Source organism: Protopterus annectens, chromosome 12.part0 (assembly GCF_019279795.1).
Source record: "Protopterus annectens isolate FY-2018-M chromosome 12.part0, PAN1.0, whole genome shotgun sequence".
Lineage (NCBI taxonomy): Eukaryota > Metazoa > Chordata > Ceratodontiformes > Protopteridae > Protopterus > Protopterus annectens.
Window position 1 is genome coordinate 451,146,599 of NC_056746.1, and position 16,614 is coordinate 451,163,212.

General features: G+C 45.1%; 1 protein-coding gene across 1 annotated transcript in view; it reads right to left on the reverse strand.

The window, feature by feature from the left end:
• Positions 1-16,614, reverse strand: part of MAD1L1 (mitotic arrest deficient 1 like 1) — a 4,750,917-nt gene that overhangs the window by 4,160,935 nt on the left and 573,368 nt on the right. The window lies entirely within an intron of this gene.

The window sequence follows — 16,614 nt, forward strand, 5'->3', positions numbered from 1 at the left end:
GACGCTTGATGTACCATGATATGGTAATAAGCGTCCTTGAGATCTATGGAGCACATCCAAACTACTTTCTCCAGCAATGGGAGAATGGTTTGTAGGGTGACCATTCGGAACTTGGACTTTCTGACTGAATGGTTTAGAATGCTGAGGTCCAAAATGGGCCTCAAGTCCCGGTCTTTTGGCACCAAAAGAATCTTGAGTAAGTCCCTAATCCGATCTGGTCTGCGGGGACCGGTTGGATGACTCCTTTTTGCAGCAGCTTTGAAACTTATGAGGCTGCAGTATCCTGTTGACTGGGTGGCGGGTCCGGGATTTTTTTGGACTGAGGTGGGGGATGAGAGAATGGGATGGTGTAACCTCCGGCGATAATTCAAAGCACCCATCGGTCCTGAGTGATACCTTCCCAGGCTTTTAGGTGCTTCGAGAAACGACCCCCGACTGGCTCTGGAGCTGCACAGTCGGGCAATCCCTCAGGGACTGTGAAAGGCTGAAGAGCCACGAAAGGACTCGCGGTTTCCAGTGTTGCGAGGGCCTCTGCCGCCTCTGGGATGGCACCTTCCGGAAGAATTTCCCCCTCTCCTGCCTCTGGAAGGGGAATCCTCCTGCTGAGAGGGGTAAGGCTTCTGAGATCTACGGAACCACATTTTGCCTCCTCTTTTAGCCTTGGGATAAGGCCGAAAGGGAGTGGAAAATCGTGCCCCTACGGCAGTCAGAGTCTTACCCTCCTGTTCGCAGCGGGTCAGTGTGTCCTTTACCTTGGGTCCAAACAGGGAGGACCCATCAAAGGGGGCGTCGGCAAAGGAAGACTTAAAGGCCTCCGCGAAATGACACAGGCGGAGCCAGGCTTGTCTCCGTAGAGCAATGCCTGCACCCGCCGCTCTACTCGCCCCTTCGGCCGCATAAGAAATGAGCCTCATGGACAAGTTTGAAATGGACGACAATGTAGCCAGCTGAGAGCCAACCGTCTGGGCCAGCTCCTCAGGCAGGTTACCCAAGAGGGTATCGGATAGTTCTTTAATCAGATCCCTCTGAAATCTAGTAAAGTGCGTAAGGTAGTTCAAGGACCTTAATGTAAAGGCCGCTGAACTCAGGGTGCGCTTTCCGTACCGATCCATGCTCCTAGACTCCTTATTAGGAGGATGGACGGACGAAGCCTCTGCTACATCTTGCTGGGTAGCAGATGCCACCACCAAAGCATCTACAGCCACACCTTTAGTTAGAAACTCTTTTTCAGGGGGTGCAGAGAGGAACTTATTCGGACGAGCAGGCACCGGTTCCACAGAGTCTGGGTGTTCCCACGCCCTTCGACAGATCAAATCCAAGAGCTCATCGAAGGGCGGAGACACCCAGGAGGCGGAGGGCTGAGCCCCGAAGGCCTTCAGGAACAAAGACTCATCAGCAGAAGGAGGTTTGGACTGCCAGCCGCCTCGTTGTTTTAGGGCTTCCAGGATGTCTGCAAAGGAGACATCATCCGAGGACGACTTAGGGGACCCCTCTGCATCGAGATCAGTGCCTGATGTAAGAGACTCATCAGGGGAGTCAACGTGCTTCCTCTTGCACGATCTTTTCCTGGGGGGTTCTTCCGAAGAGGCTTCAGAAGGACCTCCAGGAGGGGGAGAAACCCCAGTGGGGGTAACCTCAGGCCCCGGGGCTCCGCTGTCTAAGGACAGGGGGACTACCAAAGACCCAGTCTCGGTATGCAGGGAAGGAGCTGGGGAGACCGTGGAGGTAGCCAAAGAAGATTTAGCTAACGCACTCCTCATAGCCCTGAAGGCGGGACCACCAGAATCCTGGGAGGGTCCCACCTCCATGGCCACGACAGTGGACGGCACTCCCGCCGCCGACGCACCAAGAGGGAGACTTGGGACCGAAAACATCAATCGCGAAGCATCCCCCCCAGGGCCGACGGAAGAGGTCCGTGTACTGAACTCCGACCCAAGAGCCGGAGTTGGAGTAAGGGTCGGGCCCGACCCTAAAACCTCCACCGGTTCCACCAGCACCGGCTCCAACGGTGCCGAGGCTGTTGGAGGAGGAACCATAGTAGGGAAGTGGACCATCGGCTCCGAAGCCGAATGGGCTGGAGCCAAAACTAGCTTTTGGAACACCGGAGACTGGAAGAGTCTTAGGAGCACCCTGTCGATGTCCGAATCAGACATCTTGGATGATCTGGAGGATACCGATCGGGTCCGAATCGATTTCTCCATCGGCTCCAACGGACTCTGGGACCGGCTCCGAATGGATTCTACCACTATCGGCTCCGAGGGAGATCTCAAGGCAATTTCCCTCGGTGCCGATAAGGACTTCGCCCGAAGCGGCAAGTCTGAGCCGGTAACCCTCATCGGCTCCAATATCAGTGGAGCTGATGAAGGTGACCCGCCTCTCGATGCCCCAGTCCTCGGCTCCGAAACCAGAGGGGTCGAGGCTGGAGGCATAGAGGCAGACCGTTCCGCCCTCGGCTCCGAAGTCCGTGGAGCCGATGGAGAAGTCTGCCTAGGTTTTTTGGCAGTCGGTTCCGACAGACTTGTCGGAGCCGACGCTTTCTTCTTTTTTGAAGGAGAGGGAGACTAAGATAAAGCCTCCTCGAAGGATGGCATGATTAATCCCTTAAGGATTAATTTGTTTTTCCTCTCCTGGAGGACTCTTGATGAGAAGGCGTGACACACGCTACATGATTCTTGTAGGTGCTTGGCGCCTAAACAGTAAACGCACGAGGAGTGGTCCGTTATGGACATCTTGAAACCACACCTCGTGCATTTTTTAAACCCGGAGGGTTTATGTTCTTTAGACATGACTTAAAGAACAACAGAGTTATCCAAACGCACACAAAAAAAATATTAGTTTAGAAGTTCACAAAATATAAAGATTTTTTTTTTTTACACAAACAAGTGCACAAGAAAAACACAGAAAGAGAGGGTCAAGACCCTCTAACTAAAACAGGTACTTGACCCACTAATAAAAGCTACAAATAGCGCTAGAATAGCAAAAGGGGAAGGCCCCTCTAACTAAAACGGAAACCTTCCCTTAACTAAATTAACAACTTTCTCAACAGAATCAGCAAAAACACACGTATCACAATAATAGCTGTTAAAACAGCTTTTGGGTTGAAAACTAGGAAATTCCTGACAGGAAAAGTCTAAATAAATAGTACTTAGCCCAGCCAAGTTGAGACCACGTCTTAGCTTGTAAGCGGCAAACGAGATCTGGGGGATTAGTGGTGGTGCATCCTGGGATAAGAAACAGCTCAGCCAATAAGAGGCCTCGCTCTATAGCATAGCGTGCCGAGTCGGAGCCGAGGGATCGGCTCCAAGCCCATCAGTACAGAATGTAGGTGAGATAGGATCACATAACATCAGAATTTATCCTGACTGTGTCTTGGTGGGATAAATTTCTATGAAATTTAGGGATTGCAGATGCAAACAAATGTTTTAAGTCTTTTAATTGCTTCCCATCTTGCTGAAGGGTTTTGAAAAGCTCTGCCACTTTAGCTCCAAAATGAGCAGAACTGTCCAGGGGTGCATCCAAACGTTATCAGGGAGGGGTTGGAGTCTCAGCCAAGAATACCTTCAAAGCACCGAGACAGACGCTGCAGATCTGGCAGAGGCCTCTGCTGCATCATAGCTGCATCTGACTGAGTGTCTTGTCACTTGAGAGGACAAGGAGATAAGGTTAGATATTTGAGCCTTAGAAGGTGAGTCTGGTAGATAAGCCAAAAGTTTAGAAAACTAAGTCAAAAGGGCCAGGGCATACATAGACATGCGTGTCTGGTAGTTAACTACCCTAAAAGCCAAAGTAGCAGAGGTGTATACTTTTTTGCCAATGCGTTCCATGGTCTTACAGTCTTTATTAGTGGAAAGGACAGAGGTGGATTGAAGTAATCTGGAGGGTTTGTATGCAGAGACAAACAGTGTCAGGTTCGGCAACAGGTCATTTAGGTCAGAAATGTAGCCCCTTCTGGGACCTTATAAAACCTGTCAGGCCGTCTAGGGGTTAGTGGTTAGGATTCAAGGTTTTTAGAGATTGCATTGAAGGAGTGCAAAAAGGCTGGTAACACTGGACAGATGGCAGAAGGTGAAGGGGTATCCATTTATAAGGGTTCATAATACCTCTTTTGAACATCGGACATTTCAGTGGAATCCCGTTTAAAAAAAACTCTCATTTTAGAGATGGTTTCACCAAAGTTAAAGTCCTCTCCTCTCTTGTACAGTCCTCTTCAGGGAAGGCATCTGAGAGGCATAGGAAAGGGAGTCCTCTGAAGAGGAATGTGAATAGTCCTCAACTTCAAGAGGAAGAGGATCTTCAGTCTGAGGCATAGGACTGACAACTAGAGAGGCAGCCAGAGTGGAAGCAGGCATAGGCCTAAGAGCCATGAAGGCATTAAATACGTTTTGAGAGAAAGCTCATCAATCAGGCAAGCTTTCTGAAACAGGAGACATGTTTTTTTTCCTTTTGTTTCCTTTTTAAGGAATAGGTAGGCCTGGAGGGCATAGGGCCTAAGGAGAGCCCAGGGTTCACACTGTTCTAAAACAGTGGAAAAACCAGTCTGGATGTCCATTGTGAGTCAATGTTCTCCCTCATCATTGATGCCTCATGTTTGCAAAACCTCCACTGCTGTGCTTTCAGCCCTAGGTTTTGAGGCCTCCCGAATGGTACCCATTGTACCCAACTCCTCTGTTTCTGTACATTTCTCCAGGCGAATGCCTGCCAAAGGGGGAATATTGGGTGGAAGAGGTGCAGCAGTAAGTTCAGGCCTGGAAACTTTGGCCTTCTTTTTTGGTGGCTCAACGGTCTGACAAGACGGTCCTTCCATTGACAGAGCCAGATGTTTAAGATGCTGGTTTTCAAAGATGATGTTTGGAGCATCAACGGCTACAAAGAGTCTTAGGAATGAAGGCCTGACAAATCACACAGGTTTTACGGTCGTGGTTCAGCCCCAGGCAGATAAGGCAGAGGTCATGGGTGGCCTTATGGGGGATCTGACATCCACTCCCACATAATCGCTAGCAGGTATGGCTAATGCAAACAGCCAAACAAACTTTTTTTGGATCTGGCATCTACACCTACACTTTCCTTTCCTGGATGAAATGAACCTAAGTAGGCATGCAGTGACCAAAGAGAGAAGAAAATGTCCCCAACGGAGTATTCATCTTACATTTAAAGATTCAACAGCAGAATGAGCTGATGTTCAGCTGGCGGCAGAGAAGTTATGAGGAAAGGTACGTGCAGACATTACTTATGTCCCATGTACTCTACGGCCAATGTCAACTGTCCCAAGTACCTTGCAGTGACTAAAGCTTTTGTATACTGGCTGGATGTTTGGGTAGCTAAGCAGAGGATAATCCAAAGGTTATGAATATTGCAACATGGGAATAGAAGAACATCTTTAGTTCTCTGTACTAACTGTCAGACAAGTAATCCTTTAACTTGTCTGTCTTTCCCTTCAAGGTTCTCAGCCAACACTAAAAGAATTCCGATAATCCCCCCAGGTGAACACAACCCACAAGCTTTAATAAAGTTGTGTGCATAGAGAGTCGAAGCCAAAGTATATCCAAGATGACCCAAATTTGATCAGTGGTTAGGGCACTGAAACAGACAGGCAGGGGAGGGTGGGTGCGAGCAGCTGATACAGGCTCACCTATCTTGTGAGGAGGTACAAGTTGCTCCATCACTGACTCAAACAAGACTGCTATGGATTTGAAGGTAGCATTCACAATATCATTGTAAATCTCACCACATGTAAGTCGAGCATGTGCTTTAGGGGTATGCCTAGGGATGTGTTAAGAGCCTGTCAGTGTAGTTGATCTCTGTAAAGACACTGGCCTCTTCAGGAAAGGAGGGCCCATATGATTGTCAGGCTGGACCACTTCTACACACCCTATTTTCACCTCCAAAGGGCAAAAATATGGTGGTCAGCTTCTTCTCTCATACACAGATGAAAAGGCTATAGGCTCTCACTCTTACAGAAGAAAAAATGGGCTTGCCTGTTATCTTCCACAGGAGGAATGAATGGGCTAACCTATAGGTGCTGAAAGGAAATCCATCAGCAAAATCATGCAAAGAAAAAAAAAACAGTATTGCAGTTGCTGCTGCATTTTTGAGCAACTCAAACAGCAAAGTATGAAGTTTAGACACAAAGAGATAACATTTCACATATGGGAAATGGGTAACCTCATTCATTATGCTACTAATCATATCACTGGCCTTTTGTTGTGGGTGGATGGGGGGGGGGGGTCATCAGCACTTGAACAATCTCGCACCACTGAAGCAGTTACAAGGAGGGTAAGCTGAAGTTGTGTTTAGTAGGCACATCACCTTTGGAGTAACAGCATTTTCCAATAATAATCTTCTGATCCAATGTTGTCAGCCTCTGCATCCAAGTCTGAATATACTTATCTAAGATATTCTCAGGACAGTTCTGAGTGAAGACTTTGGCCTTTGTGAAGGAAGGAAGGAAGGCAGTTCTCAGGTGCTGTATGATGCTAGCGTGCATGTCCACATTTTTCAGGAAAAGCCTCAATCCACTCAGAAAAAGAAAATGCATACACAAAAAGGAATAATAATTAAATTCATAAAAATTCAGAATATTAAATATTAGAGACTTCACTAAGCCAACAAGTTAAGGCAAGGATATCTTAAAGCTTCTTGAGATGCGTTAGGACAGACTACTAAAATATAACCTACAAAAATATTTTAGCATGCACAAAGACAGGGCGCCATAGACGTTTTTTTCCACTCCCGTAGGCAACCTTCCCACACTAACAAAGGAATCCAATGCACTACTGAAAGGAAGGAAGGTTGGTACACCTGCAGATGCCCCAGGTTAAGAACATACACAAACTTAACAGCTTGGATGGATTACTGCAGAGACTGCCTAGACTGCAGATAAATGCAATAAATAAAGTTTGTGGGGAAATTAAACTCTCAAAATTGCAAATGTACAGCCCCAAAACAATTGCTTGAAGGCATTTTCTGCATCCAGTCTTACAATAAGCAAAGACAGCTGAGCTATGGTAGCCTTCTCAGTTAGACTTGCATCTCTATGTATAGTATCTGGGCAGTATCTGGATATTAAACTTGCCTGGTGGGGGCAAATTTCCTTATCCACAAAATTTCATACAAGCCACACAAACAATCACATGTATATGATAATCAGAAATGAGAAATGAAGTATAGTGATAGCCACATGGGCTGGTGACATCCTTTGTCAGGCCTGGATATCACTGCTGCCCAACCCAACATTTTAATTATTTCATTTGTGTTTTCTTTACTAGGGTAGTACACTCATCATAAAGTACAGTTTTGTACCTACCATAAATGTAGATGTTCGAAGATCCACATTGCTGCAGTCCTTACATATGGGTAGTCCGCTGTCCTCGGTCGGCCCGAATACCAAAGTAGTAGAATGACGTTGGTCAAGGCGCTTAAAACTGACATCAGGACGTCAGGGTACAAAAGCGCATGACCGACGTCATATCCTCAGTCTTTTCTTGCCCCAGATGTCAGAAGGCCCTAACAAGAAAGGCCAAAGCCAAAAAAACAAATAACCAACCACCCCTGCACTAACCATATTTACAATATGTACAACCCAAACCACACCACCACCTCTAACTACAGAGGGGCAAGGAGGGTAAATTGGACTGCAGCAATGTGGATCTTCGAACATCTACATTTATGGTAGGTACAAAACTGTACTATGTTCTTCATCTCACATTGCTGCAGTCCTTACATATGGGTAGAATCCCAAAGCAGAGGTAAGGGAGGATGGCAAAACTATAAAGCATTAGGGGCTGCCAAAATGCCCTGTAAAATCGCAGTGGCAAATCCAGCCCTAGATTTAGAGTAAAGTGGAAGGTGGTAATGCTTAGAGAAAGTATGCACTGAACTCCAAGTAGCTGCTTCCAAAATATCTTTAGTAGCCACCCCTTAAAAAGCTGTAGAAGTGGCAGTAGCCCTAGTGGAATGAGGCCTAATCCCAGCTGGAATCTCCTTACCATGATGGGAATAACAGAAAGCAATACAAAACCAATCCACTTAGAAATAGTTTGTTTTGAAACAGGTTTGCCCTGAGAACCCAAAGCAAAAGAAACAAACAACTGCTGAGACTTCCTGAACCCTTTAGTTCTGCTCAAATAATATCGCAACTGTCTGTGTATATCCAAAGTGTGCAAAATCCTCCCCTTTATTTTGGGGTTTGCATAAAAAGTAGGCAAATGAATAGTTTGGTTTAAAGCCACACTAGAAACCACTTTAGGCATAAAAGAAGGGTTAGTACGCAAAGACACCCTATCCTTGTGAAAAATTAAGAAAGGCTCAACTGCCATAAGGGCCTGTAACTCAGAAACCCTTCTCGCAGAGGTAATGGCCAACAAAAAAGCAGTCTTCCATGATAAATATTTCAACTCTGCAGTTGCTGCAGGCTCAAAAGGTTGTAGAGTGAGTTTCTCCAACACAAAATTGAGATCCCAAGCAGGAGCTCTATGTGGGGGTCTTATATTCTTTGCCCCTCTAAGGAATTGCTTAAACAAAGGATGAGAAAATAATGGTGGGTCACAGTCATAGTGAGCAGAAATTGCTGCAGCATGAACCTTTATAGAGGAGAAGGACAAACCTTTGTCCAATAACTCAGTAAGGTATTGTAGAGCAACACTTAAATTAGGTTTAGAAACATCAAAGTCCTTTGCTGTACTCCAAAATAAAAATCTCCTCCATTTATCTGCGTAAACTTTCCTTGTACTAGGCCTTCTGGCCTCCAAAATAACATTCAAAACTTGTTGTGGAAGCTGAGACCCTCCAGGGTTTAAAACAGAATATGCCAGGCTGTTAGATGTAGAGAGTGAAGTTTGACATTGAGTAAATGACTGTTCTCCTGAGACAGCAGGTGAGGAATCAAGGCAAAGGCCATGGAGGCTCCTACCAGACTTCTCAGTAATGGGTACCAGTGCTGTCGAGGCCAATCCGGAGCTATTAAAATCATGTTTGGCTTGTCCTGTCTGACCTTCAGGAGTACCTTTGGGAGGAGAGGCAGAGGCGGAAAGGCATACACGTGAAGATTGCTCCAATTGAATGAGAGAGCATCCACTTTCCAAGCTGTGGGATGAAACCTTATTGTGCAAAACTTTGGCAGCTGGTAATTTAGTGGAGAAGCGAACAGATCTATGTCTGGAGTTCCCCATAACACTGTCAATCTCTGAAATACATGAGGATCCAATTTCCACTCGTGGGGATCCATAATTTGTCTGCTCAACACATCTGCTAAGGAGTTCTGTGCTCCTGGCAGAAACCTTGCCTGAAGATTTAGCTGTAAACTGAGAGCAGTCTCCCACAAAATCATTGCTTGTCTGCATAGAGGATATGAATGCGTCCCCTTGCTTGTTGATGTACCACATGACAGTTGTGTTGTCTGTTTGAATCAACACCTGCCCTGGAAGAAGTAAATCCTTGAAAGCTATCAATGCAAATTGGACTGCTAACATCTCCTTCAAGTTGATATGTAAATGTTGAAGTCTGGCAGGCCACGTGTCTTGTACCCATTTTCCATTTAGATGAGCTCCCCAAGCTTTGTCTGAGGCATCTGTCATTAGAATCTGACTCGCCTCTGGTCGGGTCACAGAGAGTCCCTTGTTTAGGTGACATTCCTGAGCCCACCACAAAAATTCCTTTTGAATGCAAGGTATTATCTGAATGACAGTGTCCATATCTTGGCAGTGCTGCGTCCATACATTTTTGAGATACCATTGTAGCTTCCTCATATGCAGTTTGGCATTGGGAAGTACCAGAATACAAGATGCCATGAACCCCAAGGCTTGAAGGACTGTCCTTGCAGTCAGCCTGGACTGATGAGACAATTGGTGAAAGTAAAGAGAAAGATTCTTTTGTTTGTCCGGGGTCAAAAGGCCATCTGGGATGCTGTATTCAGTCTCACACCCAGAAAGCACATGTCCTGAGAGGGTACTAGACTGGACTTTATTTCGCTCACAGAATACCCCAGGCATCTTAACACTGCCATCACATACTGTAAATGATGAAGAAGTTCGTCCTTTCCTTGGGCCAGAATCAGGCAATCGTCCAAATAAGGATAGATTTGTATTCCTCTTAGCCTGAAGAAAGCTACCACTGGAGCCAGAACCTTCGTGAACACTCTGGGCAGTAGATAAGCCAAAGGGCAATGCAGAGAACTGATAATGAGAAGTCCCAGCCCAAAACGCAGATACTTCCTGCAACTGAGCCTGATAGGAACATGAAGGTAGGCCTCCTTGAGATCCAGAGTCACCATCCAGTGATCTTTGCCCAGCAGAGGTAAAAGCTGTTGTAACGTCAACATTTTGAACTTGGGAATGTCCAGATATGTGTTGAGGATAGATAAATCCAAAATTGGTCTCCACGTGTTCCCTTTCTTTGGTACTAGAAACAGGCGAGAATAAAATCCTAGGCCCACTTCTGGCAGAGGGACCGGTTGTATGGCCCCTATTTGAAGTAGTAGAGAAATTTGTTTGTGAGCCTCTAGTCTTTGCTGAGGAGGAACGTCTGGCATGCCTTTGAAAGGAGGCAAGGTATGGAAATAAAACTTGTAACCTTGGTGTATGATATCCAGTACCCATTTGTCTTGGGTAATCAAAATCCAATTTTCCTTGAAGAGTGCCAACCTTCCTCCCAAAGGTGCTGCCAGGCAAGAAGGATCTGGCAGCTGAAAAGTAGGTCATTGGGCCTGTTTACGAAAGGACTGGCCCCTGCCCTCACCGAAGATTGTGCAGGTGAACTCCCTGTTCTAGGTCTGAAAGAACTCTGAGCTCTGCCCCTACCACGTCTAGATCTACCCCTAGACTGAGAATCATAAGAAGGATACGTCCACCCCTTAGCAGGCCAATTCCTACTAAACTTGGAGGCTGAACTTGCAAAAATCTTTAACAGCCTGCATAGACTTAGCCTTGTCTTCCATTTTCTTCAAGACTGACTCCACAGGTGAACCAAACAACACATCAGACTGCAAAGGAGCATCCAAAATCCTTGTCTTAACATGGTCAGATAAATTCTGATCCTTCAGCCAGGCGTGCCTGAAGAACTGAACCAGTGGCAGCCACCCTAGACGAGGCCTGCACAGCATCAAAACCACATTGTAATGAATGCTTACCCACCTGTTCAGAGACATGCACCAAATCTTGTAATTCTTTACACTCAATGCCTTCCGCCAGAGCATCCACCTTAGACCTCAATTGAGAAAGAAGAAAGTTTTGATATTTCAACATATGAAACTGGCAATTCAAAGCCCTCATAGCTAAGGTAGAAGATGTATAGACCTTCTTTCCCCATCTATCCAAAGCTCTGGCCTCTTTATCTAGAGGAACCGGATTTTTACAACAGAGGCCTTGACACCCTTAGGTCCCTGACTAATAGTTTCTGGGTCCGCCCTAGTACTCTTATAAAGATATTTATGAGCCTCAGGCACCCTGTAATACCTATCTGGTTTAACAGGCAGGAGGCAGAGAATCAGGATTAAGTGAAGCCTCTGAAAATACATCTTCCACAACATCCAGAACAGGGGTATAGCCAAGGGCCTATGTTGGGGTAAAAGCAAAATTCCCTAAGCCTTTTCCGAGAATCAGAGAAGTCCTGACCTTCCCACTTAAAATGTTCCCTCACAGAATGAAGTGTCTCTGAAAAGAAAAATCCTCTGGAGGAGAAGCAGAAGGAGTGGAATCATCTGCATCAGAATCAGAATAAGGAGAGTACTCCTGCAAGTCTTCAGCCGAAGACTCTGAAACATCCGAAGCCTGCTCAAAACTTCCCAACTCTGGCTCCACCCTAGGCCTCTTATCAGGAGGGGCAAAGAACCTCTAATCAGAGTAATCAAATCTTCTGCCATTTTAAGCATGTGCTTCTTAGGCACAGACCCTGCTGAACTAGGAGTTACACCAACAGAAGCTAAACCTGGCCTGCCTCTGGGAGAAGCCTTGGAAACAGAAGGAGAGGGCCTAACCACCCTAGGAAGGAGGGAGAACAGTAACCTGAGAAGCCCCTTCAGCCTGACCTGCCTCTTGAGAGGCCACATCCTGCAAAATCAAAGTCTCCCCCTGAGACTCCAGAGAAGTCTCCGTCGAAACCACCGGTTCCACTGAAGCCTCTAAAGAACCGGCGTCCGAACGGACGACTCATCTTGCCTGGGTTTAACTGTTTTGTCTTTGCGCTTCAGAGAAGCGGGCGCCGGAGAGTCCGACGGCATATTATAATTGCACCGCTTACCAAATACCAGTCTAGCACAATCTAACCTTCGCTTAATAGTGCGCTTATTGAATCTAGCACAAAAGCGACACCCAACAACGTCGTGCTCAGGCCCCAAACAAGGAATGCACAAAGAATGATAATCCCTATGCGGTATCTGTTTCCCACAAGAAATACAGTTATTCACTTTTTCTGACATCCGTAATACACTGAGGCAAGAAAAAACAAAATATTCTAACGGGTACTTAGCCAACTTGGATTCGGTCTGAAACTCCGAACTCGAAAAATTTCAGAACGCCGAACGGCACTTGCAACGCTGCTTCTGCATCGGACCATGCGCCAAAAAAGACTGAGGATATGACGTCGGTCATGCGCTTTTGTACCCTGACGTCCTGATGTCAGTTTTAAGCGCCTTGACCGACGTCAGCCTAATACTTTGGTATTCGGGCCGACCGAGGACAGCGGACTACCCATATGTAAGGACTGCAGCAATGTGAGATGAAGAACATCTGCCCATTTGCAGGCACAGCTCAGGTGACAAAATTCAAAGGTTTAAACAATAGTAGTGTTACATTTTAAGAAAACAAGGCAAAGACAAAATATACAATGGAGACTAAAGATCAAATGTTATGAAAATATGTCAATAAGACAAGAATGACATATATCGGGACATGACACTTAAGGGGTATGTAGATACAAATAGCAAATCTTAACAGCTTCCATGCAAGGGGACTGGAGAGTGCTTACAAATTTCTGCAGACACACCATTCACACACTCATCCTTGTCTAGTTTAAGAGATTTTATACTTCCAGGAGTTCCTCTGAACTAAAACAATCTGTCCAACACTTCCCTATACTTCCCTATCCAAGGGTTATGGCTGTCCTGGCTAAGATCTCCTCCAGAGTCTCAATGTTCATCTGCTTAGTCAAAGATGCAACACTGTCAAATTGACCAGCAAAATTCTTCAAGATACTTCATAGCAAAACCAAGGAAGCCAGTACACACTTATTACAAAATATATCCCTGATTTCTTGCTTATTACCTTCAAAAGAGTTATAAAAAGTACAGTTGTGTACACTTACCATAAATGTAGATTTGAGAGTGTATTCATTGTTGCAGTCATTACATTTGGGTTATCTGCCTGCAGGTAGCCCTCAGCAGGCCTGAATATCAAAGTCTTGGATCCGTGCGTCTGATGCTGCCTCTTCTTCCATGACGTCAGGTGTCAGGGGTAGAAGACATGCAGCAGACGCTATTACATCAGTTTTACTTCCCCAGATGTCAGGTGCCCCCATAATAGTAAGCAATTATATGTTAGGTTGCACCTCAACAAAAAGCAAATACACCAGAAAGCTGACATACACTAAACAATAAGAAAGGTATAGCCAAGAGAAGTCAGGGGGCTGGATGGAGGGTAACCAGGACTGCAACAGTGAATATACTCGAACATCTACATTTATGGTAAGTGTACACAACTGTAATATGTTCTTCGTGTTTCACTGTTGCAGTCATTACATTTAGGCTGATTCCCAAAGCTAAGGAAGGGAGGAGAAAGTTAAGAGAGCATTAGGGCCAGCTATTAAGCCCTGCAAGACTGCAGTGGCAAAACCAGCTTTAGATTTAGAAAATATAGGCATGTGGTAATGCTTGGTGAAGGTATGTACAGAGCTCCAGGTAAGCAGCTTCTAGGATATCCCTGGTAGGGACACTCTGAGAAAGACTGTACAGGCAGCCCTGGTGGAATGTGATCTTATCCCCTTGTAGGGTAGGTTTTCCATAGTGCTTGTAGCAGAAATGAATGCAATGGGTTATTCACTTAATGGTTTGCTTTGAAATGGCCTTCCCCTCTGCCCCTGCAGCAAAGCCAACTAGCAGCTGTTCAGATATTCTGAGAGGCTTAGTCCTGTCCAAATAAAATCTAAGTTGTCTGTGCACATCCAAAGAGTGCAGTATTCGTTCTCCTTTGTTCTGTGGATTAGGGAAAAAAGTAGGCAAATGAATGGACTGATTAAGGGCCACACCACCATTGGCATAAAGAAAGGATTGGTCCTGAGGGACACCCTGTCTGCATGGAAGATGATGAAGGGCTCCACTGCCAAGAGGGCCTGTAATTCAGACACTCTACTTGCTGAAGTGATGGCTAGAAGGAAGGCTGTTTTCCAAAAAAGGAATTTCAACTCTGCAGTTGCAACTGGCTCAAAAGGAGCTAGAGGGAGCTTTTCCAATACAAAGTTAAGGTCCCAGACTGGAGTAGGGTCTTGCATTTTTGGCCCCTCTGAGGAATTGTTTCAGCAAGGGGAGAGAGAAAAGGTGTGGCTCAATATTATAATGTGCTGAAATGGCAGAGGCATAAATTTTAATTGGTGCAAAGGAAAGGCCCTTTTGGAGCATCTCTGTTAAGTACTGAAGAATATGCGGTAAGCTGGGCACTGTTGTGCCCATTCCCTGAGTATGGTTCTAGCCACAGTATCTTTTCCACTTTTCAGCATAGGATTTTCTAGTACTAGGCCCCCTTGCCTCCAGAATGACATCTACCATTGGCTTACTGAGGGATGGTATAAAAGAGCTCAAAGAATTAGCCAGGCTGCAAGGAACAAGGCTTGAAGATGAGGGTGCAGAATCTGGCCCTACTGCTGGGACAGCAGGGAAGGGGTCTGAGGCAGGTGCCATGGTTCCAGCAGTGACATACTGCGCAAGAGGGGGTACCAGTGCTGGAGTGACCAGTCTGGTAAAATGAGTATTGTCCTTAGCTTGTCCAGTTTGATCTTTTACAGAACTTGCGAGAGGAGAGGCAGAAGGGGAAAGGCATAAACTGAGAGGCTTTCCCAGGTGAAGGACAGGGTGTCCACTTTCTAAGCTTGACTGTGGGAAGTCCTTGTGCAGAATTTGTCCAACTGGCAGTTCTGAGGAGAGGCAAACAGGTCTATCTCTGGATTCCCCCATTTGTTTCTAAAAAGGCTGAATATCTTTGGTTCCAGTTTCCACTCATGTGGGTCCATGAGATTTCTGCTTAGGTCGTCTGCCAGTAAATTTAGCTTGCCTAGCAGGAATTCAGGTTGTAGGTGCACTTAAGTAGCTCAAGGCTATGTTCCACAGAACCATGGCTAGTCTGCAGAGGATACGAGTGGGTTCCCCCCTCCTTGTTTATGTACCACATAACAGTGGTCTTGTTTGTCTTTACCAATAACTGTCCTGGAAAAAAAGTGGTCCTTGAAGGCTGTCAGGGAATTCTGTACAGCTAACATTTCTTTTTGATTGATATGCAGGTGCATCTGACTCGGGTTAAATTTGCCCTGAATGCAGAGCCCTGCCAAGTGAGGCCCCCATGCATAGTCTGATGCATCTGTTGTTAGGGTTTGGGCGGCAGGGGGTAGAGTGAACGGGAGCCCCTTGTTGTGGTAGCAGACCTCTGCCAACAAAGGAACTCTGTCTTTTTATCTATTTGTATGTATGTATGTGTATATAAATATATACATACATACATATATAATAATATTATTAAATGTAGGCTTTATACTCGAGGTGGTGGTGCTGCGGTAGCGTTGTCGCCTCACAGTAAGACGCTTCCGGTTCAATTCTCACCTAGCGCGTCTTCTGCGTGGAGATATGCGTGAATGGGCGTACCTTCATTGAAGGTTGTGCTTCAGGGCTGGTAACTCTGCACGTAAAAATCAACTACCACTCATTATTGGACCGGAGTTCCGTTGCGGAGACCCCTAACTGGGAAAAGCCGAAAGACACAAACAAAATTAAATATAGGCTTTATATAAACCTGGGCTTAATGACCATTGGTGATGGATTTTATTGACCCTCTTTACTGATTTTATCCTTCCCAAATTTTTTTAGCCTATAGATTCTTATTAGTTTGTATTATTATGTTTGGTTTATATTTATTTTTCAGTTTATATTTGTTTTTTCATTATTACAGAAGTATAATAATGTATCATTTTATATATAATATTATATTAATGGTAGAGATAACTATATTACTTCTTTTTTTTGTTTAATATATCCTATATATTGCATACGTATATCTGAACCTATCTGAGTCAAGGTTGACTATAAAAACACTGGCTGGGTGCTGCTTTTTGTAATTATACACTTGATGACGCAAGGGCTGAAATCAGTCACCGATCTGTTTTTTTAGTTGAGCTGAATGTATTAAAAGTGCTTACACTTATTTAAGTGCTTTTGGGTCCGGCTTTCTTCATCTGAAGTTGGATTTACTATCTTTGTGATTTGGAGTGCTGGAATTTTTCGTATTTGGATTTTATATATATATATATATATATATATATATATATATATATATATATATATATATATATATATATATATATATATATATATATATACACATATACACACACACACACACACAAATATATATATATATATATATA